Source organism: Pithys albifrons, chromosome 1 (assembly GCF_047495875.1).
Source record: "Pithys albifrons albifrons isolate INPA30051 chromosome 1, PitAlb_v1, whole genome shotgun sequence".
NCBI classification, from domain to species: Eukaryota; Metazoa; Chordata; class Aves; order Passeriformes; family Thamnophilidae; genus Pithys; species Pithys albifrons.
Genome location: NC_092458.1, coordinates 117024429 through 117051865, shown reverse-complemented (window position 1 = coordinate 117051865; position 27437 = coordinate 117024429). Strand labels below are relative to the sequence as shown.

The 27437-nt window shown below is 51.9% G+C and overlaps 1 protein-coding gene across 2 annotated transcripts in view; it reads right to left on the bottom strand.

Annotated features, from left to right (window-relative positions):
* Positions 1-25102, bottom strand: part of GDPD5 (glycerophosphodiester phosphodiesterase domain containing 5) — a 110039-nt gene extending 84937 nt beyond the window's left edge. For both annotated transcript variants that reach the window (XM_071564934.1, XM_071564943.1), the window contains exon 1: positions 24928-25102. The gene's annotated coding sequence lies outside the window, so the exon portion shown is untranslated. The remainder of the gene's footprint in view (positions 1-24927) is intronic.
* Positions 25103-27437: the final 2335 nt, after the last annotated feature.

The window sequence follows — 27437 nt, the reverse complement described above, 5'->3', positions numbered from 1 at the left end:
CAGAGTCTGACAGGGAGCTGCAGGGCTGGGACCTCCATAAAGCTGCTCCTAAAACCAGCCCCTGAGATGGGACAAAGCCAGGAAGGTGATGGACACGTTGGCTTGGCTGCAACACCAGCTGGACACCACAGAGAGCAGGGTCTTCTCTGACACAAACCCCCCAGGATGCAGGGAAAACAGGGAGGAGCAGGGAGCCAGAAGAAGAGTTTTGCTCTTCTTCCACTGGAGGAAGATTCTCAGTCTTATTCCTCCAGCTGAGGCTCCCAAACCAGACCTTCAGAACTGCCCATCCAAGAGCCACCAACCCTCTGCAAGGCCACTCTGCAGGAAAATCACTGCCCTCCAGCCACTTCTGAGCACAGTGGGACAGAGCCCAGCCAGCATAGCAGGACAGAGCCCGGCCAGCCCAGTTCCTGACACCAAGTACAACCAATGGCACTTACACAAGTCACCCACAGTACTTTTCAGCTCAGGAGGTTCCAGTTTTCTGTAGGTTCCTAAAAACAGTGACCTCCAGGAGCCATGGGAGATCTTCCTCCCAACACACACCATTCTGCAGGAGAAAGCCTTTCAAATGAAAAAAAGTCCACCTGGCCTCACACAGACCTCAAGTTGAGTAGGTTAAACTCCAGCTTAGCTTGGCCAAGTCCAGGGTGTGTTACTGCACAATGTTTTTATGAAAGCACTGAGCTGATTCAGCACAAGGTACAGAGAATAAACACCACCAAGAGCCATCAATCTCCCACCACCCAGAGATCAGCTCACTTCACACACCACCCCTTCACCCAGGGCACGCAGCTGGAAAGGGCTTGGAACAACCTGGTCTAGGGGAAGGTATCCCTTCCAATCCAGACCATGACACGATTCTGAACCTCCAGTACTGCATTTCCAGAAACACACCGAGTTTGCATCAGTTCCTGGCATGTCATTACTACCACATATCACCCACATTCATCTCTCAACTATCCAGGCCAAGGGATGTGACCAGCACCCCCAAACCTCCTGGCTGGGCACAAGTGCAATTAGAGACAGAGCCATAAAGTCCTGGCCAGAAACTGCAATTTCTGTCCAAAGCTGCTGCAGACTCTGCTTATAGGGAAGGCTTTGTTCAGCCAGACTCCTTCCTGCCCCTTGGGAAACCTTCATGTCAAAAGCCCAATAAATGCTGGTAATTTATTATGTGCAAAGACAGTCATGCAGCCAAAAGCAGGAGAGAGCTGAGAGTTAAGCTGAGTTTATGTCTGAAACGGTCACAGAGCCCTGGGATGGCAAGGCAAAATTGTTACTTTGCTGTTTATCTGCACATAAATACCTGGGGATGAAGGAATGGCAAGGAGAGAAGAATTACCAGCCCCACAGGAGCACTGAGCAGCAAAATGGGGTTCAGATTTAAAGGCTGTATTGGAAGGAAAAAAAAACAGGGAAAAAATGTACAAGGAATAAATAAGGTGACTTCAATCTGAAGTGTGTTTATCAGGACTGATTAAGGGAAGATGAGTTTCATCCTAAAGGACAGCAGGGAAATCACTGCAAGGCCTTACAGTTCTCATCCCTCACTACCAGATGCCACTCTGGGGGTATCGGGGCTATAAATTTCATGTTTGAATAGATAAGAATCCCATAAATGGTATTTGGGGTTCTTCCCATCTCCCAAAGAATCCTCCAGCACAGGAGGATGTGGCATCCTGCTCATCACCACCTACAGCACCCCCTGACAGCTGACTCCTCATTTCTCCCTGGCCTCTTCCAGGGTTTGGAACATCCAAACCTCACCTGGGTAATTCCCTTGTTCAGGCCTGTTCTGCACAGCTGCTGTAAAACTTTCCCAGCTCCATGGGCTGCAGGATGAGAGTCACCAAGCACATCCTGCCCCTGGTGCTTTGGGTTTGGGTACAGGCAGAGGTTTAAAGAGCTCCCAGGCAGATCTGTGCCCACCAGGGCTGGGCAAGAGGGACATTTAACTCTATATTGATACTCTTTGGGCTGGAGAAATAAAAGATTCCCAACTTGTGCTGGGTAAGAAGAATGGGAGGGGGAAAAAAGTGTTCCCTAAGGAGTTACAGTGGTTCAGACAAGGCAGACCCCACATGTCTCTGTTTCTAAGGAGAGGGTGGGAGATCCACTGAGGAAACAATCAGAGACATTCAGGATTTCATATCAACCAGAGCTGGGCAAGGAACACAGTTGTTCTTCCTGAAGGCAAACTTGTCAGTTGCTGTGGAATTCAGAGTGGGCTTTTCAGGAGATCCCAACAGCCACCCAGCAGAGTCAGATACAAATAGGCAGGTGGAGGTCAGAGCTTCAAGCCCCCCACAATGTGCCTCCAAAGGCTGGACACTTGTTCCTTCTTCCATATCACCCCCGGCCTCTCCAGCAGCTCCGTGCTGGCAAAGAAACTAAATCCTGGGAAATAAGGATTCATGACCATCCTTCCTTTCAAGTCTCCAACCTAGCAAAGGTCTCACTTTGGCTTTCTGGAAGCAGCTCTGATGTCCCAGCAAGCACAAAAAGTACTGAGCAAAGTATGATGCAGAGAAATGCTGTTCAAGGCTTTGCATTTGCTAAATTTTCTTTAATCTGACCCATGGGTTCATACTGGGAAGGAATTCCTGGCTGGGAGGGTGGGCAGGCCCTGGCACAGGTTGGGCAGAGAAGCTGTGGCTGCCCCATTCCTGGGAGTGCCCAAGGCCAGGTTGGAGCAGCCTGGGACAGTGGGAGGTGTCCCTGCCCATGGCAGGGGTGGGATGAGCTTTAAGGTCCCTTCCAACCCAAACCTTCTTGTGTTTTAAAGACAAACTGCACAGTTGCACAAACCACATTTTCCAAGAGGCCAAAAAGGAGAACAAAATGAAAACCAAAGGACTGACTTATAGATGGTGATTCTTAAGCTGCAAGCACAGACTGGGCAGGAGGTGAGGAGACACTGGCACAGGCAGCCCAAGGGGATTTGTCTTTGCTGTAGGGCAGGGCCCACCCATCATCTCTGGGACAGAGATGCACCAGAGAGCAGCATCTGATGCAGCCCCTGCAGGTCTGCCAGCCCGGTGATTAACAGCACAGCTGCTAATTACAGGCTGTAAACAGTGCCCTCACCTGCCCTGGCAGGACAGCAGCATCCCCAGCTCACTCTGTGCTAGGGAACCAGTCCAGCCCCACAGCGTGGGCACACACGTGCCACGTCCTGCCAGGCACTGCTGCCCCCTCCCAGCACCCCTTGGGTCAGGCTGGGCTGGCAGGGGACAGTGTGACACCTCCCATGCTCTGCCCCCTGAACTGCCACCCCCTCTTCTTCCACTCACCAGGGAAAATCTACTCAGTGCAGAGAGCCCACAGAGCTGCTGTCAAAAATGACACACCAAGACTGGAGCACCACGTTGGGGGGCAGGGATAGGTGGGATTTTGGGAAGGAATTGCTGGCTGGGAGGTTGAGCAGGCCCTGGCACAGGGTGGGCAGAGATGCTGTGGCTGCCCCAACCCTGTGAGTGTCCCAGGCCAGGTTGGAGCAACCTGGGACAGTGGGAGGTGTCCCTGCCACGGCAGGGATGGCACTGGATGACCCTTCAAGATCCTTTCCAGTCTGAATTACTCTGTTATTCCTGGACCAACTTGAGCGCACAGAAGCTGATGGGCCACCCACAAGAAGCACCATGACAAGACTATAAAATACTTCCAAAATTTCCTCTGCCACAACAGCCCACAAGGACTGGCACTGTTTGAGGAAGCAGCCAATGTCTGGCACCTCAGTTCATGTCACTGTGACCTCCTGCTGCTGCTTCAGGAACAGCATTTCTGCAGAGGCACAGCAAGATAACACTGACAAGTGCACCAGGGAAGTTATTCCTTATCAGTGCTCCTTAAACATCTTTTCTTGCTGAATCTTCCCAAAGATTATCATTGTTTCAATCTCAGCTCCTCAGAGAAGAGCAGATCCCACCAGCCCAGGGGACAGCCAGTCAATAAAAACAAGGTTTAGTTTTACAAACACACTCTGAGCCTTTCCACCAGAGGCAAAGCAGCAGCAAACACTCTGACCTGTGCCAGGCACCCTGCCCTCACCTTAACTTTCTTCCCAGAATCTCTGCAGGCAGCTTTGCAGAGATCTGAAAAGCCCCATTTCCTGCTAAATTCATATCCAAGAGGCACAACCACTGAGAGGGCACATGAAACAGAGTCAGGACTCCCAGGCTGCTTTTTGAAGTGAAAGAACATAGAAGAGCCCCAAAGCCCAGAGACTCATTTCTTCCCCGAGGTCTCAAGGAGATGCAGAGAGTTGGGCTGGAACAAGGCATGTCCCAAATCCCTGTTACCCATCCCCCCAAAGGAGGGGAAAACTCTTAGGGGGGCAGGATTTTAAGTTCTAGAATGGTTGGGGTTGGGAGGGACCTTAAAGCTCATCCACTTTCACCCTCTGCCACAGGCAGGGACTCCTTCCACTAGCCCAGGTTGCTCCAAGCCCCATCCAACTTGTGTCAGCACAAGCCCCCCCAGCATTCCAGTGGTGCTCCAGCTGTGCCATGAACCCCTGGGGGTTCCTTTAATCACCCCTTCCCTTCCAAAGGCTCCTCCAGTAGTTTGAAAACCAAACTCTCCTCCTTTTTCCCCCTCACACACACACAGAGTATGGAAGACAAGCCAATAAGCTCCCCTGGGTCAGATGTGATGGGCTCAGAGAAGGTCAGCCTGGGGCTTATCTCCCCCAAAGCTGCCTATTCTTAGCAAGCCAGGCTTGCCTCTCCACACAGGGCATTAGTGAGGATCAGCCAGAACAGCAGAGCCAGCCCCCCAGCTGGCACCCCAAAGGCACCCAGCTCGTGCCACCACCCTGCAGGGAGCAGGGACAGCAGAGCTGGATCTGCCAGGGATGGGGGATCCCTTGCCCAAGGCAGCCCTGGGCACTGCAGCCCCTGGGGAGCTCTCCTGGTTCAGAGCACAGAGCCAGAAACAACCCAAGGCAGCAGTTTGGGGGCATTTTTAGCTGCAGCAGAACCTCAGTGTTCTCTCCACACTCACAGGCAGCTGCATTCAGCCCTGGGTAATCTCTGCTCAGACACTCTGCTGGCACTGACTTTGATAAATCCAGGGATTAAACAGGGTGATCCAGAGGGCCAAGGGCAGCCTGAGCCACCAGAGCCAAAGCCACCCTGGCAGCAGCACCATGGACCTGTCCCATCCAGTGCCCATCCCCAAGGACACCACACAAAGGCCCTCCATGGGTTCCTGCAGCACCAGCTGAGGCTGGGACCTCTGCACATGGTCTGTGGGGCTCCTGTCCCAAACCACAGCTCTGCCTGGGCCCAGAAAACCTCCTGGAGCCTTCCCAATGTGGCTCCACAAAGACCAGGTCTAACAAGCACCACACAACCCATGGCAGCAATCTCAGTGATGATCCCAATCTTTTCAAACCCAAATGATTCCACAACAGGACACTGGGAAGACCAAATTGCAATGTTGGTTCTGAAAAGCAAATTCCACCAAGATCTATTGTAAAAAAAAAAAAAACCAAAAAAAAAACACACCACAAAGAAAGAACCCAAAAACCCCAAGCAAAACAAAAAAACCCAAACCCAAACAGTTGTATTTAAACAGAATCACAGGATCGTTAAGGTTGGAAAGGCCTTCCCAGATCATTAGCTCTGACTGTTAATCCAGCACTTTCAGGGCCACCACTGACCCATGTCCCACATCCAAGAGCCTCCTGAGCACTTCCAGTGCCCGTGATCCCAGCACTGCCCTGGGCAGCCTATTCCAAAGCCTGACCACCCTCTCAGTGAAGAAATTTGTCCTGATCTCCAACCTAAACCTCTGTTGGCACAACTTGACGCCGTTTCCTCTCCCCTGGCCCTTGTTATGTTTGGGGTGTGTTTCTCCAAGCAAGGATCACAGAGGCTGGGGATGCAGATCAGGTGACAGCACATCTGGAAACATCAGCTCTGTTCCTCTGCTCTTTCCTACACCTCTGGGTCAGCTCTGCATTGAAGGCCTTCCAAAAGTCCCTTCCCTGGGGCCAAACTTTGGGGCAATTCAGCTGAGGAAAGAAAAAAGGATGCAAGAGAGGAGCAAACAACTTCTGCAGAGTCAGCAGCAAGTTCTGGCACCCAAATCAAGGGACTTGTTTTCTTTTGAGGAACTGGGGAGGAAGGAAGAGGATCAGCACTTCAGAAAAACAACACCACTCCAGCTGTGCCCGTGGGGCTGATCCCAAACTGTCTCCAGCAGCCTCAGGGCTGCTGAGATGACACAGGAGCTTGGCCTGCAGACTCAGCTGACATTTCTGGAGGAGCCAGTGATGGTGTTGCTCAGATAAACACAGAGCTACACGTGCAGGACTTAGAAGGGGACCAAAGTTGCTCTTCACAGAACTTCTCTCCAAATTTCTGCCACTGTCCTCCAGAGAGAACATCACTATGGGAGTTACCTCCCAAGAGGAGGGAAATAAGAATCTCAGAGAAGGTCAACCAAGAGGTGTCTTGAGGCCCAGATCTGGTGCCACATCAACATTTCAGTGTTTGGACCAGACTCACCATTCCCTCCATATCTCCTGGAATAGTTTGGGCTGGAAGGGACTTGAAAGCTCATCCAGTTCCACCTCCTGCCACAGGCAGGGACACCTCCCACTAAACCAGGTTGCTCCAAACCCTGTCCAACTTGTGCCAGCAGAAATCACCACAACATTCCAGTGGTGTCACCAGCCATGCTCTGCCCCCTGGGGTATACCCCTCCCCTCCCCTTCCTTTAGGCACCTTCAAAGTATGTCCTTGAAAATTTCTCCAAGCAGCAATTGTTTTATTTATCATCTTAATTGAAAGCAGCAATAAGGAATCCCAGAGACCAACTCAATAGTTTCACTGCAGCATTTCCAGTGCTGCAGCCCCCAGCACAGCCCCAGCAGCCCTGCTGTGCTGCCCACGAGTTCTCAGCACAAAAGTCCTCTGAGCAACCACTCCTGTCCCCCTGAGCCAGCATTGAACACCCTTGACAAGGTCTCTTTAAACCCTGTCTAAAAATACAGCTGGCCCTGGACCACTGCAGGTGGAGCCTGGGGGCCTGAGACACCAAGGACAGTGTCAGGTACAGCTCGGCTCATGCTGTTTCAGGGTCTGATGTGCCCAGTCAGCAAAAAGCACCTTTTCCAAGCAGCCCTCAGGTCAATAATGAGTCAGTGATCAGAGGATTCCTTGCAACTCCTGCTCACGTGCTCTGAAAAGGGCACAGAGAGGATTTTTAACAGATCCCAAACAGCAGCTCAGGGGAGAAGCCACAGTGGGACCTGGTGCTGCTTTCAGCAATTCCAGGCACCAAACACTCTCCATTCCTCCAGCCACCTGACACTTGTGGGGCCCAGGGCCAGGTAGGCAAGCACCCCAAAAAATAAAACAAGGGGGGAAGAGATTGAAGAGCCACCTTGGCCAGAGCAAGTGTGAGAATTGCTCTGCAGTATTTGTACAATGCAGATTGAGCCCAACATTTTGGGGGGCTGAGAGGGAGATCCAGGAGGACTTAGAGGTGGCTTTTGCTTCCCCATAGTCTGGCTGAGTCCACCACTGCCCTGGGCAGCCTGTGTCAGGGCTGCACAACCCAAATTCTACACACAGACCAGCACTACCCCCATGCCACAGGAAAGACCCTGAACACCAGGATGGTCTTTGGAATCCAGCTAGATCATTCCATCCCACCTAAATTGCAGATAAAAGGGTTTAGATTCGCTTCTCTCCCTGAAGTTAATTACCCTAAGCAAGGAGGTGCTTTACCACCACCCAAGGCAACAAGGTTTGAAACCCCACCATGGGCTTCTCCAAGCTTCCTGCTTATCCTCAAGTCCCAGGTTTCCATCAGAGCATCTCACACAGGCTCAGACTCTTCCCAACTGTTTTTACAGGGAGTGTTGCCCTTATCAACAGGGTGAGCATGTTCTGGCTCTGCTGAAGTGTGATACAATCCCTCAAAACACGTTATCAGGAACTGCTGTTGTTTCATTAGACCATGTGATTTCCACCCAACCAGAGAGGGCAAATCCCCCCCAGCCTGCTGCTGCCTTTCCCAGCTCATTCCATGAGCTCAGCAATCCCAAGCCTATCATGGAACACTCAGCCTTTTCTCTTCCTCCCCAGCAGAAATCACTCCCAGCTCCCTCAGGAAGCTCCTCTGATAAGTGCTGGAAAGACCTGGAAGTTCTTACCTAGAGTCAGGGGATATTTTCCAAAAGAAGTAGGTCAGAGCAGAGCTACTGCCCATCAGGTGGTTATTCCATCGCCAGCCTGGAATATTCAGCTGTTTGTTGAGTCTGCCCATGACACAAGGAACTGTTCAGTGCCAAGCCAAGTCATGCCCACAGTGAAGTGTAAGTGGACACAGGACCATCTCTCCTGCTGCTCTGAGGCAGGACAGTTTTCCTTGGAAATGCTCCTGGAGAACAAATCCAGTCTTACCTCTTGGACACTCCCAGGGATGGGGCAGCCACAGTTTCTCTGCCCAGCCTGTGTCAGGGCCTGCCCACCCTCCCAGCCAGCAATTCCTTCCCAATATTCCATCTATCCCTACTCTCTGTCAATGGGAAGCCATTCCCTGTGTCCTGTCCCTCCATCCCTTGTCCCCAGTCCCTCTCCAGCTCTCCTGGAACCCCTTTAGGCCCTGGCAGGGGCTCTCAGGTCTCTCCAGACCCTTCTCTTCTCCAGGTGATCCCCCCAGCTCTCCCAACCTGTCCCAGAGCAGAGGGGCTCCAGCCCTGGAGCATTTTCATGACCTCTGGACCTGCTCCAACAATCCTCTGTCTTTCCTGCCAGCACTATTCAAGGAAAATCCACTTATTTTTGGTCTAGCAGATGGTGTATGAGGCTGATAAAGCTCAGAACTAGAGACTCACATGGCAAAAAAAGCCCAAGTCTTGTCCCCCAAAATGGATGAATTTGCAAAGGTTAGAGAGAGACAAGGCTGATCACAAACCCACCAGTTTTCCATGAGGGAGAAGGTGGCCCTCCCAAAAGGAGGCTACAGCAACTCCAGGGTATTAGAAAGCCTGTTAGACTTTGCAGTCCCACATCTCTGGCAGGTAAAACCATCAATCATTGAGGCTGGGAAACATCTCCAAGGCCAACCAGTCCAACCATTCACCCAGAACTGCCAAGTTCAAGGGCAAAGGCAGAAGCTGCTCTGATTGTTAATTCTCTCTGTCACTGCTAAAACATCTGGTTTTGTGGGTTCTTTTGTGATGAGGATCCAGGCAGAAATTATCAAAAAAATTAAGAGGGACCTGAGCAGGACAAAGGAAGTTAAAGCAGAGCCTAAATCCAAGCCCCTACATCATCAGGGGAGCACTGAGAGCACTTCCCACGATGGAGAGGAAGGGGAAAGGGAAGGAAGAGAGTCAGGCACACAGGGAACAATTGCTCCAAGGAGGGGGAAGCAGCATTGTTTGTGAGACTGAACAGAAAAGCACATAAACCAATCCCCCCAACCCCATCCCTCAAAAAAAAAAAGAAAAAACATTCCCATAGTCTCTGGGAAGGCTCAGCCCCACCTCGACATCACACCCTGCCCAGAGCCAGAAGGGAAGAGAAGCTGCTTTGTTTGGCTTGTCCCGAGCTGCAGTGCCAGCCCTTTCCCCAGGAAGGAACTCCCACACTCCCCTTCCCCTCCAGCCCGAGCCTGGCCCCTTGTTCCCCCTCCCCAGGAGCCCTGATGGGGCAAGGAAACAGGAGCCAACTGCAGCAGCTGCCTCTGGGGCAGAATCACACCCAGCCCAGGGAGCAGCACAGCTCTGCAGGAGCTCCCATGGCACAACAGGCAGCCCAACATGGTCCTTACTTCCCCCCTTTCATTGAGATCTCTCTTTCCAGCAGGAAATGGCCCAGGACAGATGGGGCTGTGCACACCCCATGTGAAAAGGGTCAAACTCGCTGCTCCATCTCACTTATCTCCAAGCCTTCCCTAATGTAACATGATTGCAGTTGGATTTTATTCCACTTAAGCCTTTCCCAAAATACCTGTGGTCCTTCCTCCTCCCATGCAAAGTGCAGGAATCAAATCCTATTAGCACATAACAATCATGCAGTAACTGTAACATCCTGGGGATTTTTCCTGACAGGCTCAGCAAAGATGTTGCCAGAGGAGAAAGTCCTTCAGATGCGACACATTCAGAACATCTGAGGCCTCAGAGCATCCTGTGCACAGATTTAGTGCTAATCCCAAAGCTCCTCAGCCCTTCAGTGTTGACAGTGGGAAGGATCCAAGTGGGATCTGAGCTCTGGGCCCTGTCCTATCCCAGCATCCAGGTGGGAGCTTTGTGGCTCAGCTCCCAAAACCACCCTGTCAGCTCCCACCTGGCTGGACAAAGTTGGTGTGAAGTCCCAGCAGAGCTCCCTCCTGCACCTCCAGCTCCCCACAGGCAGCTTTGCTCCTGAGCTGTTCTGCACCACACACAACCCAAACAGGGCCTGACAGACCTGCCAGGGAGGTTCTTCCCCAAAACCCACCACTCTGACTCACAGCAGAGTTTTCCAGCAAGTCTTGTGGCTTCTGGAAGGATTTTAGAACCCCATCAGAGCAACCAGCTTCCCATACACACACAGTTCTCAGGTTAAATGGATGACAACCAAAGTCTGGAAAGCAACAACAAACTTCTGAAACTCTCTGCACTTCTCTGACCTGCAGCTTTTCCTTGTCATCTCCCACAGATCTCTCTCCAGAGCCTGGTTTCCAGGGAACACTTTCAAACCAATGTTAAGGGAACAAGCATGAGATTGAACTCTGCCATCTGCTTTCCAAGGGGTTAAAAACACCTCCCAAACAAAAAAACACCCCTAAACAAACAAAACTCCTCCTTCTTAAGCATAATAGGAAGCCTTGCAAGACCTCTGGGAGGTGCAAGTCTCTACAGGGCAGAGATTTTTCTGTCCATTATCTCAAACATCTTTCTAGGCTTCATTAAGCACATTGCAAATTTACTTCTGTCAATGGCCGTGCCATTTGATCTAAAGCTCAGGATCACATTTCCTTCCTCTGAAGCAAAAGGCAAACATTGGCAGGGACTGCTGGGGTTAAACTTTAATTCTTGCTTAGGAGAGGCCCATTATTGCTGAGGTTTAGGAAGATAGTTTCAGCATATCCATGGAATCACAGAGCAGTGGGAGCACCACAAATCCAGGGAGGATTGGGCAGGATCATCCATGTCCAGGGCTGGGAGAAAATCCTGTGGTGATGCTGCTGCTTGAACAAGTGTCCTCCACACAACTCTCCAGCCCACACCTCTACAGGCTCTTCAGAGCCTCTTCCAGTGCTCTGCAAACCCCAGCTCTGACCCTTCTGCAAAACCAACTTCTGTGCAGAAAAGAAGTGGAAAGGTGGGAAATCACATGGGAAGTTGTACCCAGTGGCTGAGCAGAGCCAGCAGTGACCAGCTGAGCACTCCAGCCTGTCCAGAGAGCCCTGATGGTGAGCAAAGCACCCAAACTCAGCAGGAACAAAAGAGCCAAAGGCAAAGAAACCACAAGAAATCTGTTCCATTTCCAGACTCACTCCCAAATATGCAGCAGGGCAAGTGTTGTGCACGGATGAGAGGGGAAGTGGGACCTCTGGGGCTCTGATCCCTCAGATCCTGCCTCACACAGGAGCTGTGCAAACCCTTCTCCAGGAGAAACCTCGAGCTTTGGCATCTCTCACCAGGCTGCAGCTCAGGAAGGTGCTTTGCAACACCTTGCTCAGCACCTTCCCAAGCAGAGACCTCTGCAAAACACACCACGGGAGGGTTCTTTGGTGGCCAAGCTCCCCAGGGGTGGGAACATCCAGTGTCCACCCCAGGCATGGCTCTGCAGAGCTGCACTCCTGCTGTCACACCTTTCCACTTCCTCTGCCCTGGAGTTGAGTTATTCTGGGCTCATCACTGACACAAAGTCAAACTCCATCTGTTTCCACTACCATGAAGCCTCCTCTAAGGTGTCTCTGCTCAGCACCTGCAACTCTGCTGCCACAGCTCCCTCACTCGGGGGCTGGGATGCCAAAATTAGTGCCTGGATTGCTCTGGGTTTATTCTGGGCACTATCTGGGGACTATTTCAGCACTCAGACCAGTGTCTGGAGCATCAGCACGTGGGAGTCTTCCAGTCTGGAGTTCAGAGGAAAACACAACCACCCCACAGAAACCCCAAAGACATTTTTTGCCACATTGAAGTTCCACAAGTTGCAGCAGAGTCAGTCAGATAAGTATCTGACCCACATGTAATCCAATTAATTGGGGGTTTTTAATTTAAACTCTTTAAAAACCCTCAACAAAACCAGGGGTGCCACAGCAGTGTCAAGCTTTGCACCCAACAAGAAAAGGGATTAAAATGACTCAAGTACTGTTGGCAGCCCTCAAAGCACAGAAGGATTGTGGAAGTCTTGGAGAGCTGAAGGAACAGAGAAATCCAAACAGCAGGAAATGAGAGGTGTGATTTTCTCTAATTATGACCAATCAGGGTATCTGGTGACAAATCCATTTGTGCTGGATAAACAAAGGCAGCCAAGCCAAACTTCCCCACAGCCAAAAGCAGCCCCAGGAGGTCAAGGACTTCCTGCAGAGTCAGTGGGGATGTGATGTGACACTACCACTGGTCCAGCCAGAGGGCAGGAAGGGGGCCAGTGACACCAGGACATGCTCCAGCACCTTCCTCAGACCTGAGAGCCCCTTCCAGAGCTCCAGGAGAGCTGCAGAGGGACTGGGGACAAGGAATGGAAGGACAGGACAATGGGAATGACTTCACACAGAGAGAGGGTTAGATGGGATACTAGGAAGGAATTCCTGGCTGGCAGGGTGGGCAGGCCCTGGCACAGGTTGCCCAGAGCAGCTGTGGCTGCCCCATCCCTGGGATTGTCCAAGGCCAGGTTGGAGCAACCTGGGACAGGGGGAGGTGTCCCTGCCCATGGCAGGGGGTGGGACTGGATGAGCTTTGAGGTCCCTCCCAACCCAACCCAGTCCATTGTACCTCCATCTCCCCCACTGTGATCCACACCAGGTGTGTCACCATGTCCATCACCCTGGGGACACTCATTGGGTTGGCAGCCCCTGCCCAGCAGCCAATGGACCCACCAGCCTTGGTCAGACAGAGCAGCCTCAAACTCTCTCCTGAGCAAACCAATTTTTACTCAATTCTATATTTTTTCACCGTAACAGCTCACAGGTTGTCCTAAAATGACCCATGATGACTGTGAAAACCACCCTCCTGCCAACAGTATTTCCAGAACCCACGTCATGCCCATGGAAGCTGCTTCCACCTCCAGAGGGGAGGTTATTCCGTGTGAATTCCCAAAGGAGCAGCATTGCCCACCTACCACCACCCCCACATGGGAAAGAGCCATTTCCATACGAACAGGAGGAGCCAACACATCCGCTTCTCCTGCCCTGCTCCCAAATTATTCACAGCACCACCAGAGTCCCAGAACCAGAGCAGGAGGTGCAGCACAGACAGGTTCAGCTGCCAGACACTCCTGTGCAAGTGTCTCTCAGGGAAAAGAGGATAAAAACAGCTCAGAGTCCTGTAGCCAGAGCCAGAAAACTGGGATTTTACTCCCATCCCGACTGATCCACAGTAATGGGATAGAAGCCTCCTCTAGTTTGAAAACCTGTTGCACTCCCAGGCCAGCCCCAGGGTACCAAAACCTTCTCAGCCATCAGGATGAATAAAAACAATGCTCAGGTAAGGGTTTCTTGTTGCAAAACATGCCCCAAGGTGATGGAACACTGCCTGGAATGTTTTCCCATCACCACCCTCATGCACCCCACTGGTTCCAAAGATGCTCCATGAGCTGAGCTCCTTGGCACTCTCAGGATAAAGTGAGCAGAGCCCTGTGCCAAATAAATCTCCCTGCAGAGCTCCCAGCTATTTTTGGCAGGTTGTGTCCAAAGCTGAAAGTATTTATGGAATCTAGTTCATATCCATCACTGGGGGGGATAAATAAATTAAAAAATAATCACAAATCAAGGGTTCATCCTTTGGCTTTACACTGGAGAACCAGTGCTGGAAAGGGAAAGGGAAGGAGCAAAACTGCTGCAGTTCCTCAGCCTTGTCCCATTCCATGTATTCCATTTCCTCCAGTGGACCTGGATCACTGCTCCTGGCAGAGAGGGACATGGCTGAGGGTTCTGTTGGAACAAAGACTGTGCCAGGCAAAGGCCTTTTCCAGAGCCTCTCTCCCATCTCAGCCACTGGAAATCCCACTGGCTGGACAGCAGTTGTGTCAGACCGAAGACCACCAGATAAAGGTGGATTCATGGGAATACAGCCCAAGGTAGAAAAAAATCTCCATCCTGCCTTTCTACAGTATCCAAGTCTCCATCCTGCCCACTGAGGCAGTGCCACCTCCTTTAACTAGGAAATACATTTAACTCCTCAACCACTGGTGTCTGGGTAAAACACAGATGATCCCAAACTATCCCCCAGTGCCTCAGACACCCTTCCCTTCAGAGTCATCACCAAGCAAGACTTTGTGGCAACATCACATTATCTGAGGACAAAAAAACCAACAAGTTATTCCTTGGGGTTGTTTCACTGTGGTGCTCAAGTGTCTCTTAAATCAAAACAAACAAACAAATGCCCAAAGACAGGCACTTTCTGCCTGAGTTGAAGGGTGATAGGACACACCTGGAGCCCTCCAGGAGCAAACCCATCATTCTGAGCCGACCTGAAGCCCCTGAGAGCTCCAGGATGACCAGACACACAATTCAGTGTGACACCACAACTTTCCATCATTCTAGAGTTCTCCCAGGAAAGCAAGGCAAGTGGCAAACCCTACTTTTTTATGCTGTAAATGATGGACAAAGGTAGAAAATCAAACTCTCTAGCTGGTTTCAAGTCTAGAACAAGAAAGTTATCAAAATACAACCCTCAGGTTGCAAGGCAAGGAGAGGATTTAGTCCTGCAGGGACACAACTTCCCCCCCAGGTACCTGTTCCTTCCCAAACTGCAGGCACTGAGCCTGGGGGGGATCCAGACCCCTCAGCAGCCCCTGCACATCCCCTCTCCACCCAAGCACAGCACAATTTCTTCCAAAGCTCAGCCACTTGCTCCTGTATTTCTGTGTTTAACAGCAGCTCCACAGCCTAAAGCCTGCCCTGCCACTGAACATCAAACCCAGGGGAGCAGGAGGTGTAAAGGGTTTTACCCAGCCCAGCCAAGGCTGCCCAGCAGAGCTGACAGGAGCTACAAGTGCTTTAGGCTGCATTTATTTCATACCTTTCCTTCAAAACAAACAAAAAACTTTAAAATCCAGCCTTTTGAAATCAAATCTATGGGATCTGCTACCAAACCCAGTCAATGTGGGAGCAGATCTCACCAGCCCCAGGCAGTGCTGAAACACAGCAATAAGTTGGAGAGTGAAAAAAGAACACAGAAGGTGACTGAGCTCTCTGAGGAAAAGGTGAAGTCCAGCTCCTTGACCAGCCACTGGGGCTTTTCCATGACACAGAAACACTCAGACAAGACCTTTTCTCTCCCCCAAACTGCACAACCCTTTGCAAACAGTTCTCTTCTGGAGTCTAGGGCAAGGCTGTGAAAAACTAACTTGGGCTGAGCCCAGCCTTGCTGCCACACACCAAAAGGCTGAGGGAGGACGGGGCAGAGAACAAGATTTGCAGCCTCCTCCCAGCACCACTTGGTTATTTGCTCTTCCTCCCAGATCCAACCCCAGGCTCCACCATGGCTGTTTCCCTTCCAAACTGAACCAGAAAATGTATTCCAAAAAGCAGGGATCAGGTGAGGGATCCATTTAGCAGCTCTGCAGGTTAAAAGGGGATCTGCAGGCACAGAACCCCCTTCTTTCGATGCCAAAGGCTGGGTTGGGTTTTCTGACTGAGGTATTTCAACCAGGAACCAGGGCTTGAAGCAGACAGGCTTTGAGCCATAAAAAGCACCAAGAAACATTTCTTTCTCCTCAGCTTTTTAGCACATTGAGTCAATTCAGACACAGAAATTAGGAGAGCAAATGTGTACAACTCAGATGGTTGGCTACAGGAGGCACTGGAACTGCACAGTCCCAGGAACTCCCATTGCCACTCACTTCAGCTCTGGCTTTTCTGGCTCACAAAGCCAAGCCAGAGGCAGTGGCTGCTGTGCTGAACCCCATGAGGTGATTTCTCTGCTGAGCAGCAGCAACTGTTTGCTGGAAGTGAACCTGATGGCCCAGTCTGGGACCTCGAGGGTCACACTGACCTTGTGCACATCACCACAGAACAGCCACCAGTGGCTGCTCCCAGTCTGGGCAAAAGCCATCTCTGCCAACAGCTCAGGCAGCAGCAGCTGATCCTCCTTGGACTAAGCCTGGCTCAGGCAGTGCCAGGCCCCGGGCATGGCTTTGCAGAGGGCAGACTTGTTTCAGCCATGGGTCTGTAACATCCCTCTGGTGAGTCCCAGCTCCTCCCTCCTCCATCCCCTGCCATGCCAGCAGCTGGTTCAAAGGAGCCTTCTTCCTGCCCCTCTAGCACCTTCCAGGGCCTAAAGGGGCTTCAGGAGAGCTGGAGAGGGACTGGGGACAAGGGATGGAGGGACAGCACACAGGGAATGGGTTCTCACTGCCAGAGGGCAGGGATAGATGGGATATTGGGAAGGAATTATTGGCTGGGAGGGTGGGCAGGCCCTGGTACAGGTTGGGCAGAGAAGCTGTGGCTGCCCCATCATGTCCAAGGCCAGATTTTCTGAGGCTTGATGCCACAAGGTCTAGTGAAAGGTGCCCCATGGCAGGGAGTGGAACTGGATGAGCTTTAATGTCTCTTCCAACCTAAACCATTCTGTGATTCTGAAGATCCTCTCCAGAGCCCCCACAACGGCACAGCAGAAAAGGAAATAAAGTTATTCTAAAACTGGGGTAAAAGTGAAGCCTTCAAGAGCAGGGTCTGGGGCAGCCTGACACACACAGAGAACAACAAGGACCAATTTCTCCTGTGTCCACAAGAGAGGGAACCCTCTAGAAGTGGACAATCCTAGAGGGCCCATCCTACCATGACCAGCAGCACCTGCACCTCCGGTTTGACTCTCCCCTCCCATGGATTTCTACACACTTGTGTAGACACCTTGCACTAGAGCAGGTTGCTCCCAGCCCTGTCCAACCTGGCCTTGAACACTCCTAAGTCAAGATGGGAGCCAGTGATTCCTGACCCAGGTCTACACCACTTTACCCTTTACCAGCTTCAACCCAACCTGTGCCACCCTTGCAGAGGTCACTGCCCTGAAAGAGCAGCCAGGTGATCCAGAACTGTCCTCCCTGCACTGGCATTCCATATTCCCACAAAAGATTCCAGGAGCTCTTTCTCCACATGAAGAGCAACCTGGCAAGAATCCTTCAATGGAACTCAGAGAATCATTTCAGTTTTGAAAAGACCTCTAAGATCAAGTCCAACCATCATTAAACCACAACCCCAAGCACCCCATGAACATGTTTTCTCAACACTTCCAGGGACAGATTCCACCTGTTCACTCCATGCCAAGAGCAGGTACCACCTTAATGAGGCATCAGCCAGCTCATTACACACAACCACCAGGCACCTGCAATTCAGACACTCCATTTCCAAGCCTCCAGCCCCAAATTATCCACTTCCTTAAAAAAATACCAAAAACACATTTGAGAGGGACTTACAGGGCAGCAGCACTTGCAGCACAATTCCTGGTTGGATGTTCCCACACTGCCAAAGGACCCAAGACACCCTCATGCCCCCAGCCCTGCAGGGTTTAATAGGGCTGATAAGGCTGAGCTGGCACAGCTCTTGCACACAGAGGTTTGATCTGAGGCAGAGCACACTCGTTACAGACCCTCTTATCAGCACTGCAAATACCAGCAGAGATAGAGAGGCACGTCATGGCCAGGAGGGTGCAGAACTGTCCTTCTGACTCCCCTGACTCCACCTGCCCAAGCTGGTGCCCTCCAGGGCTCCTCACCCCACATGTCCTCCCCTGCCAGCCCACAGACTGCCCCAGCAAAGGGCACTCCAGACTTTGTGCCACTCAGCTCACACATGTCCCTCCAGGAATAATTTCAGCTGAGCTACAAAGTCCAGGGAAACAGCCAACATTTTCCCTGAGCCAGGAGAGAAGCAGCCAAGAGAGCAAAGCTGTCCCATGGGACCAGCAGAGCTCAACACAACCAACCACCCCAGAGCCTTGGATTGAAACCCCTTCTGTCACAAGGGTCCTTAACACAATTAGTTGATGAGCCTTTTAGAAGGGGAGGATCCCCCTAATTTAAGCTGTGGCAGCAGGAGGGATGCTCACCCTCCCCAGAGCAGGGTTTCTGGAGAGCTTTCCACCAGAGGCACTTCCATCCAGGGCCTGCCTTCATAAACCCATCACAGAGGGGGTTTCTACCCAGCTCTGGGAGTCGAGAAAACCACAGGGCAAGTTCTGAGCCCCAGGACCAAAACCAGCACAGGGGGCAGGGCTGGCACTCCAAACACAAGCAAGGACACCCCCAGCCCTGGCCTGCAGCCACCCTGCTCCTGCCTGTGTTTCCAGGGACATTGCCCTGAGCCCACAAGCAGCTTTATTTTCCTTTGCAAAGCCAAACTGTACCGGAGCAGTGGCGCAGTTTGTGTGTCGGGAACGCTCGTCTACGCAGAGCAGTGACCTTGGGAGGCACCAAGGCTGGCACTGCCAGCGCAGGGGACACCAGAGCCCACTCACACCCATCACAGCAACTTTTTAATACACAGATGTCTTACTCTGCATGCCTTCAACATATAGCTCTGCACACCTTTAACATACAGCTCTGCCAAAGCACAGCCTGGAGATCCACACGAAAACCACATCCCAACGCAAAGGAGACGGATTAGGAAACACTTGTGATAAGGGAAAGTATTTCCAGCTAAGCTGTCAACCTGGCACTTTAAATTAGGCTGTTAATGAGCACAGCAAGCACTCTGCATTTCAGAGATTAACTCCCAGCTAAGTATGAATTTAACACAGATCCTGCCTCCAGGTTTCAGGCAGGAGCTCACAGGATGTCAGATACCAGCAACCAACACCAAAGCCCAAGCAGAGGGTGAATCACCCCAAAAATTAGAGTCTCTCACCCCAGTGTATCTACAAACTATCAAATGCAACCCAGCAAGTGGGCTGGGAGCTCCCAGGACCCAGCTGGGAACACAGGGAAAAAGGGGACATTAATAGCAAAATGCCTGCCAAAAATGTAGATATTTATGTAAGAGCTGGAAAACAGGGATTACAGGCTCAGTATCCCAAGTGCAGAGCAATCCTTGATGAGGAACATCATTTGCATGTGAACAGGAACACTTCTAAAAATAGACTGTGTGAGAAGCCATAGGTGTCACAAGCCATAGGTGTCACCTCACCTCTTGGCTTGAGGAATCCCAGGGCTCCTGACAATCCCAAAGCCACCCATAGATTCCCAGGACTCCTCAGGCACTCTCACTGAGCAGACCTACAGGGTCCCACAGCCAGCTCATGGAGAATTCCCAACCCAAAAAGCCTGAGAGAAACCGAGCAAATCACACCTGGACACACAGCCCAGGGCTCTGTGCTGGGTTTCAAACTGCAGGAGCCTGGACTGACAGTTTAAGGTCTCATTGACAAGATCCATGAATAATTAGGAGGTGGATTGACACTGAAATTCCCCCAATACCTGCAAACATAATCCCTGCTGGATCAGGCAATGCCTACAAACCATCACTCACCTGACAGCTTGGAGGAGCTTCTTTGGGCAAGGAGGTGGAGGCACAAAAAGGTTTAGGTTGGAAGGGACCTTAAAACCATCTCATCCCACCCTCCCTGCCACCAGCAGGGACATCTTCTACTAGACCAGGTTGCTCAGGTGCTGGTTTTGAACACACACACCTCACCTTCCCCAGAGAAGCCCTTTTTGCCTCCAAGAGAGGTCAAAGACTCAGATGACTCCTTCCTGCATCACCAGCTGAGACACACAGGAAATATTTTAATCCCAAGGAGTATTAATTACCTCCTGGTGAAAAAATAAAAGCAAATCCAGAAAATACACAGCCCAAAATCCACCCAAATATCGGAATGACCTCAGCACTGCAGTAAATCCCTGTAAACAAGCCTAAGCCCTGTCAATCCATCCCAGAGAGTGGGTTTAGGCAGCAGCAGGACCTCCAGGCAGCCTGGCCTGGGAACCACTGGGCACATCAAGGCATGACCTGGAATATATCCCAGGTTTATCCCCGTTCCCTGAGAGTTTGCTCAGACAAGAGCCCTGCACTCAGCACAGGGGGTTGAGATGGGGTCACACACGGGGCCAGCCCAGGTTCCTGCCCTCCTGGCAAGGTCCTGGGCAGTGCAGCAGAACAAGCCCAGACACAGCCTCAAATCCTCTCCAAGCTCCTGAGTGCCCTCTCAGCATTACACCAACTTCCCAAGGATCTCGTGGAACACCCTGAGCATCACCCTGTGACCTTCAGGCACCAACTCCCAACCCCTGGAACCACCCCCAAGGCTGAACACTGAATGCATTTTCTTGTTTTGCTGCAGTTGCAGCAGGCAACCAGAACACTGCCTTGATTTATGAGCTGGGGACTGCCAGCTCCAGAGAGGCATCAATAAGTGGCCCAAAATACAACCTATTAGAGCAGCTCAGAACTCTTGGGCACTGAAGGGCACGACCAGCCCATCACAGCTTTTTAAAGGTTACACCCAAAAATACCTTCTGAAGGAAACTCTGGTTTGCACCTTGTGCTATTTCAGTCAGATACAAAATGCTTTCCCTAAGCAACCTGTGCAAGTGGGAGCCTGAAACTAAAACCAGGAAAGGACCAGAATAGTTCTGCTCTGAGCATCCCAGCTCAGGCTGGGGGAGGGAGAAGTTCCGTTTCACCTCAGCCAGGGGGAGGAAAGGGAAGCAAAACAGCAGCCAGAGGTTTATAAAGAGGTTTTACAAGTTCCAGCAGAGCTGTAAGAGAAGCAGATTTTAAATAAATAAATAAAAATTAAAGGCACGCCTGATGAGAAGGGGAAAAGTGGAGGATAAAAAGCTGCTTTACACAGTGAAACAGACCCTTTGGAGCAGCCCCAGACAAGAAAAGAATAAACTTACAGCCCATCACCTCCAAGTGCTCCTGGATCCCAAACAGCTCCCAGAAAGCCTGGATCCAACACAGAGGACACAGGGGACAAAGGGCAGGAGGATTCAATCTGTCATGACTAAGGAGCTGTATTCCCAAGCTATTCCCAAGGCAGGGAGCAGCCCCCAGCAGGACCCTGCTGGGATTCGCAGCCCAGGGACAGGGCTGGTTCCCAGGCTGGGGCATCACCCCGGCAAAGGTGCTGTTTTCCTGTTCCCAACCCTTCATCCAGTGGGGAAAAAACCAAACCAACTCAGCAATACCTGGATCAAGAGCCACACACACAAAAGAAAATCAGTGGGAAAAAAACAGTCACAAAAAGAAATATTTTTCATCAAGCTGATCCTGCCCAAAGACCAGGAGAGCAAAAAAGACAGAGCTCAATCACGTTCTGGAATGGATTCCAGGTGTGAAAACTTCCCAGTTGCCACCCAAGAAGGTCCTTGTCTGAACACCCCTCGGGGGAACACTCTGTACCTGGAAACCACTCCCTGGCAGGAATCTTCTACAAATATTTAATTGCATATAAAACAAAACAAAAACAGGTTGGGGTTTTTTTTCCAAGCAGTTGAGCAATGACAGACTGTTTCACCAAGTCTTCAGGCAGTTGTCCTGCCACTGTCTGTGGGTTTTTTTGGAGGAAGTGGGGAGAACACAGTGGTTAACTCAGAGGAAACAGCAGCAAAGCCAAAGACCAACGTGCAGCTTTTTTTTATTTTGTTTTTGCAAGTCAAGCCCTGCATTAAAGTGGCTGCAACTAATCACTCTTTATAGAAGGGCTGGCAGGCAAAAGCAACTGCTATAAACAGCCTCTTAAATCCCTTTCCCAGCATCACACTCCGAACATTCCTGCAAAGGTGTATCAGACACCAGGAGCGGAGGTGGAGGGGCAATATCTGGTTGGGGGAGAAGGGACAGGGACGAGGTGCCTGGTGTGACACAACACAGTGGTGTGTGACCCCACGGGACCCCCTAGACCCCCGGCTGGGGCAGGTGGGCACCTCCACGTGTTCCTCAGCGCAAGGAACCAGCTCCCGGTGTGACACTGCCCTCTCCCGAGCAGAGGGAACTGCTCAGCTCCACACCCAGCTCAGCACAAGGATTTAGGGAACAGCCCGGAGCCAACACCCCGCAAGGAAGAGGAGCTGAGACTCCACTCACCCCAGAGCAGCTCCAGGTGGCACCAGCAGAGCCCGAGGCAGCCACAACCTCCTCCTCACACCAACAGCATCGCCGCGTTCCAACACGAGGCTGAACTATCCCTGTTTAAGCTCCTTAATTGGTGCAGCTGCTGCTAATTAACCAAGCTGCGGTATGGCCCTGGCAAATTGGCTGCCAGGTGGATCCCATCACTTCGTCAACGGGCTTGGGGCAACCTGGTCTAGTGGGAGATGCCCTTGCCCATGGCAAGGACTTGGAGCTGTAAATCCAAGAGTATCAGCACAAAGGTCCAAAGCATCTCATTCCAGGGCTTTGGGACAGGGGCACAACCTCCAGGGCAGCAGCATCTCATGACAGAGGAGTTCCCGACCAGCACCACAGGGAAATCATTCCCACACCCCGTATTTGCAGGAAAGCTGCTCTCAGGAGGAGCCCTGCGATGTCCAAGCCCAACACTCTCCTTGTCAAAGTTACTCCAAGCCACAGGTTAAAAAATCTAAAAAACCCCCAACAAACCTCTCAATATTTTGGCACTGAGCAGTGTGAAACATCATGGCAATTTTAAGGCAGTTACTGGAGATCAAACACACGTGGACATTTTATTTATGGACAAAAGTACAACAAATAGTCCCTGGCCCTTGCAGCTGGTTCAGTGTCTCTTTATGATTTCCCACCTTCATAAAAGCACTTTGTTGCCTTGCAAAACCCAAACCTTTTATCATTAATTCTGAGCCAGCAGTTTCTGAATGTACAACCAGACACCCAACAGATTGATCCGCCCAGGACTCATTTTCTTTGTCAACACACAAGCCAAACAGCAGAGAATTCATCCCAGGGAAGGGCAGAACATGCAGAACATGCTTATTTAATACAAGTACAGCTTGCCAGAGACACCCACTCTAAAATTAACTCTGCCATCAAAGCAGAGCTTTACATTTGCTACTGAAGAAGCACCTTCTAAGTGCCAGAGGGATCCTCTGCAGCTCCACATCGCTGGGGTGTCGCTCTGAGGATGATTCCAGGCTCGACAGAGGAGAGAGAAGGTGTTCAGGCAGCAGGTTTTAGGGATTCAGGATGCATCACTGCTCAGGTGCATCAAGGCTGGATAATGAATTAATGGACCGCTTTGCACAGCAATCTGAGGGCTGGGGAACACAGACCTGCCAGACAAAATGCCAGGCAGGAAACCCATTTCCCTCAGCCCTGCCCCAGCCACACCTGCCAAGTGCAAGCTGGCAATTCCTGAGTAGGAAAGGAAGGAGTTCTCCTGGGTGATCCAAACCCCAAAAAAAGCTCTTTAAGGAGCAGCACAGGGCTAAGTTTTGCTGGCTAATAAGCAGCAATCTAAATTTCCTGGCAGCTGGAGCATCTTGAGGAGAATCCAGCATCAGAACGGCGCGGTTGGATTTAATGTGCTCTGTGCACAGAGTAACTTTCTAATGGAGAAAAATCCAGCCTGGCTTCCTGAGCAACACTCCTTTTCCTTCACAGCGGGACAAAGAGCCAGCAAAGAGAACTATAATTCCAGTTTTTTATGATTTCACACACAGCATGGTCAGGACTGTTCCCATCAGCACTTCATAATCCCTTCCCAGCCCCAAAATAACCTGAAGCCAACACGATGACATGTAATGACAGTGGTGGACAGACCCACCCCAAAGCCCCAAAGCACGATGAGTTTGCCACAGCCACATTTTTTCTGGCTGCAGAATCCCTATTTCCATCTCACCAGGGGTGAAATTTCACAGCTTCCACCCCAGGAATTGCTAGACCAGACCTTTTCCAGAGGAAAATGTGGACTGCAACTCCTTCATGCCCAGTTTTCCGGGCGGTGACCATACATGAGAGCTTCAACAAAACAGCAACCAGACAGTTCTTTTCCCTTTTCCCTGAATTACTCCTTTTTCCAAGCAATTTCTTTGACAGGCATCAAGACAAAATAACACCCTCTACATTCACCCTCTCTGCTCAGTGCTGGCTAAAAACGTGGGTATTAACCAGCGGCTTGGCTGCGAGGGGGACGTCCCCACCCAGCACATCCCTGAGCATCCTGCCAGGGTGCTGGCACAGCATGGGTGCTGGATGGGCACCGGGTGCCCCTCTAGCTGGGCAAGCAACAATGAATCCCGCCTGGGATTTTGCTGCCTCAGCATGTGACAGCCCCGGACAAGCCCCGTGTGAAGCCCTGGGACTGTGGGATGCTGCAGATGCCGCGGGGTTGTATCAAAATGAGGCATTCCCTGGAAAACAAGGAGGGCCTGGAGGAGAAAAGCCGGGAGCAGATCCACGCCCTGACAATGCAGGGGTCTCAGACACCAGAAGGGCACCCCAGCACCTCTCACCAGGTAGGTGCCCACCCGTGCTGCCCACCACGTGGCAGCCCCCCATGACATCCCAACTTTGCTTGGGATGCTCCTGGCCAGGTGAGCCACCAATGAGGGGCACAGAGGGCAAAGAAACACCTTCTGGGAATGGGGGGAAAAAACACCTTTTGGGGCAAAGAAACAGCTTTTGAGAATGGGAAAAAAACACCTTTCGGGGCAAAGAAACACCTTTTTTGGCCACCGCGGCACCTTTTAGGGGTGAGCCGAGGCACATCAGTCCCACACCCAGCACCCCTCGGCTCAGCATCGTCCCCCCAGCCCGCGGTCCCCGCGCCCCCTCCTCGCCGGGTGGGGGATGCCCAAGCGCCCCAGTGCGCCCAGTGCCACCCTTTACCTGCTGCCGCTGGGGGATCCTCCAGCCCGCAGAGCCCCGGGGAGGAGCAGCCCCTGCCCCGCCGAGGCAGCGCGGGGCCGTGCCCCGGCTCAGCGTGGGACGGACGGACGGACGGACGGAGGTGGCACCGCCGCGTCCCCGTCCCCGCAGCCGGCTCGGCTCGGCTCAGCTCCGCTCCCCGAGCGGGGCGGGCGTTGCACGGACGGCTCCGCCCCGGCAGCAGCAGCAGGAGGAAGGACAGCAGGAGGAGGAGGAGGAGAAGGAGGAGGAAGGAGAAGGCTGTGCCCCAGCGCGCAGCACTCGGGGCTGTCTCCTCGGGATGCGCTGCGAGCGAGCGCTCGGGATGGGGACAAGGGAAAGGCTGGGGCCACCTCTGGCAAGGGAAAAGAATCATGGAATCATAGAATAGATTGGGTTGGAAAAGACCTCTGAGATCATCAAGTCCAACCCTTGGTCCAACTCCAGTCCCTTTACCAGATCATGGCACTCAGTGCCACGGCCAAGCTCAGGTTAAAAACCTCCAGGGATGGGGAATCCACCCCCTCTCTGGACAGCCCATTCCAGTGCCCTGCCCCAATTCCAATCCCCCCTTTCCCCTCTTCCCCCCACTCTGCTGTCCCAAAGCTCGGTTGGGGGAGCCCGGAAAGGTGGGATGGCCGTGGGGTGTTTGGAATGTGCCAAGGGGTTTGGGAATGCTGAGCCCCAGAAGGACAGTGAGCACCTGGGAATGGGGTGGAGGGGAAGGGACTTTAAAGCTCATCCAGTCCCACCCCCGGGACACCTCCCACTGTCTCAGGTTGCTCCAACCTGGCCTGGGACACTCCCAGGGATGGGGCAGCCACAGCTTCTCTGCCCAACCTGTGCCAGGGCCTGCCCACCCTCCCAGACAGGAATTCCTTCCCAATATCCCACCTATCCCTGCCCTCTGGCTGTTCCTCACATCTTCATCACACATCCCCCTCCCCTAAACCTCCTCTTCATCATCCATCTTCCTCCCCTGAACTGGGACATGAGGATGTTGTCCATCCAGGGACCAATATGTACATCCACACACGCATTCAGTGTGCAATGAAAATAAAAACCTAACCTGGAAAACCTCCCCAAGTAGAAGCAAATCTCCAGCCCCTGGGCTGCTGTGAACTGGGCCCCAGTAAATCCCTGCTTGGCAGCAGGGAGCAAAGTGCTCACATCATTCCTGAGTCTATTTCTGGGGGATTTATATCCAAGGCAATCATGTCTCAAAGAGGGAAGGAATAGGAGGGATCTTTAGTTCCCACGTGGGAGGATGGAGGGGGATAAAAAGGGTCAGGTACAGGTTTAGGCTTTGCAGCCTCCTGATTTCTCCTGCCTTTTCCAACTCACCCTTTTTCCATCCTCTCTCATCACCTGCACATTTCCTGCATCAGATCCTGAGCTCCCAAGTGGGGAGGTGCACCCTGGGCCTGATCTCCACACAAAGACTCCCTGGTGTGGGGACCTCGAGTTGTGGCACTGGTGAAGGGGTGAGGATGGGTTTTTGTTGGATCTGCTCCATGCCCAGGACTCATTTGCACCACCAGGGGTTACTTGGGGTGAGAAGGATGCCCAGGCCTGCTCAGTGCTGGGGGCAACACTGCCCTGTGTCCTGGCTGGCAATTTTTTGCCCTTCTTAAAGCAAGGTGACAAAACATTTAGCTGAGAGCAACAAATTTAGGGTTCTTTCTGCAAACTGGCCATTTTCCACTTTTTTTGGCCCAGCCCTGGAGGAGTGCACAGTCCAAGCAGTGCCAAAGGAGGCGATGTGCTGTCCAAATAACAAGCAAGTGTGAGACAGATGCCAAGCTCCTCTTTACAGAGACAGGCTAAGCCAAGAGGTCACTGGCAACTGTCTCTCTTCTCCTGAGAGAGGTAAAATAACCTGCTGCCCCCACCAGCAGGGAAACCTCACCTGCAGGAAAAGGCTGGAGCTGAAAAATCAGCATCCAGGGGCTGCTCCAAGGTGCTGAGCCCCAGGCACAGCAGAGGATGCTGGCAGCTCTTTGCCAAGTGCTGCTCCTTCCAGTACTGCTGACAGCAGGCATTTCAGAATCACAAGCCTCTCAGAGCTGTGATTATCTTAAATCCTGGGGAAAATATACCCTAGGGGAGCATTTGATTTGCTGCCTGGCTCTCTGGTCCCTGGCAGAGCCTTAGGATGTGTTCTCTGCAGGCTGGAGGGTGGATGTGCAGGGGGCACGGGGCATATGCAGGTGTTTCAAGATACAAAATCATGTCCACAGGTCCTTGTGGCTTTGCCAGGTTAAACATGGCTGGTTTGGTACCTTGTGTTGGTCTCCTTTTAATTTCAGCAGAAAGGCTTCAGTTATTGGTAAAACCAAGGGGAAAATATCTTCTTCTGGCACTGAAACTTTTCCTCCAGCTCCTGAGGTTCCCCTGCAGCTGCTCCCAGTGTCAGCCAGCTTTCCACATCCTTTTTCCTGAGCAAAAAGCCTCCAAAAACACTCAGAGTCTGCACATTTTCAGCATATTTC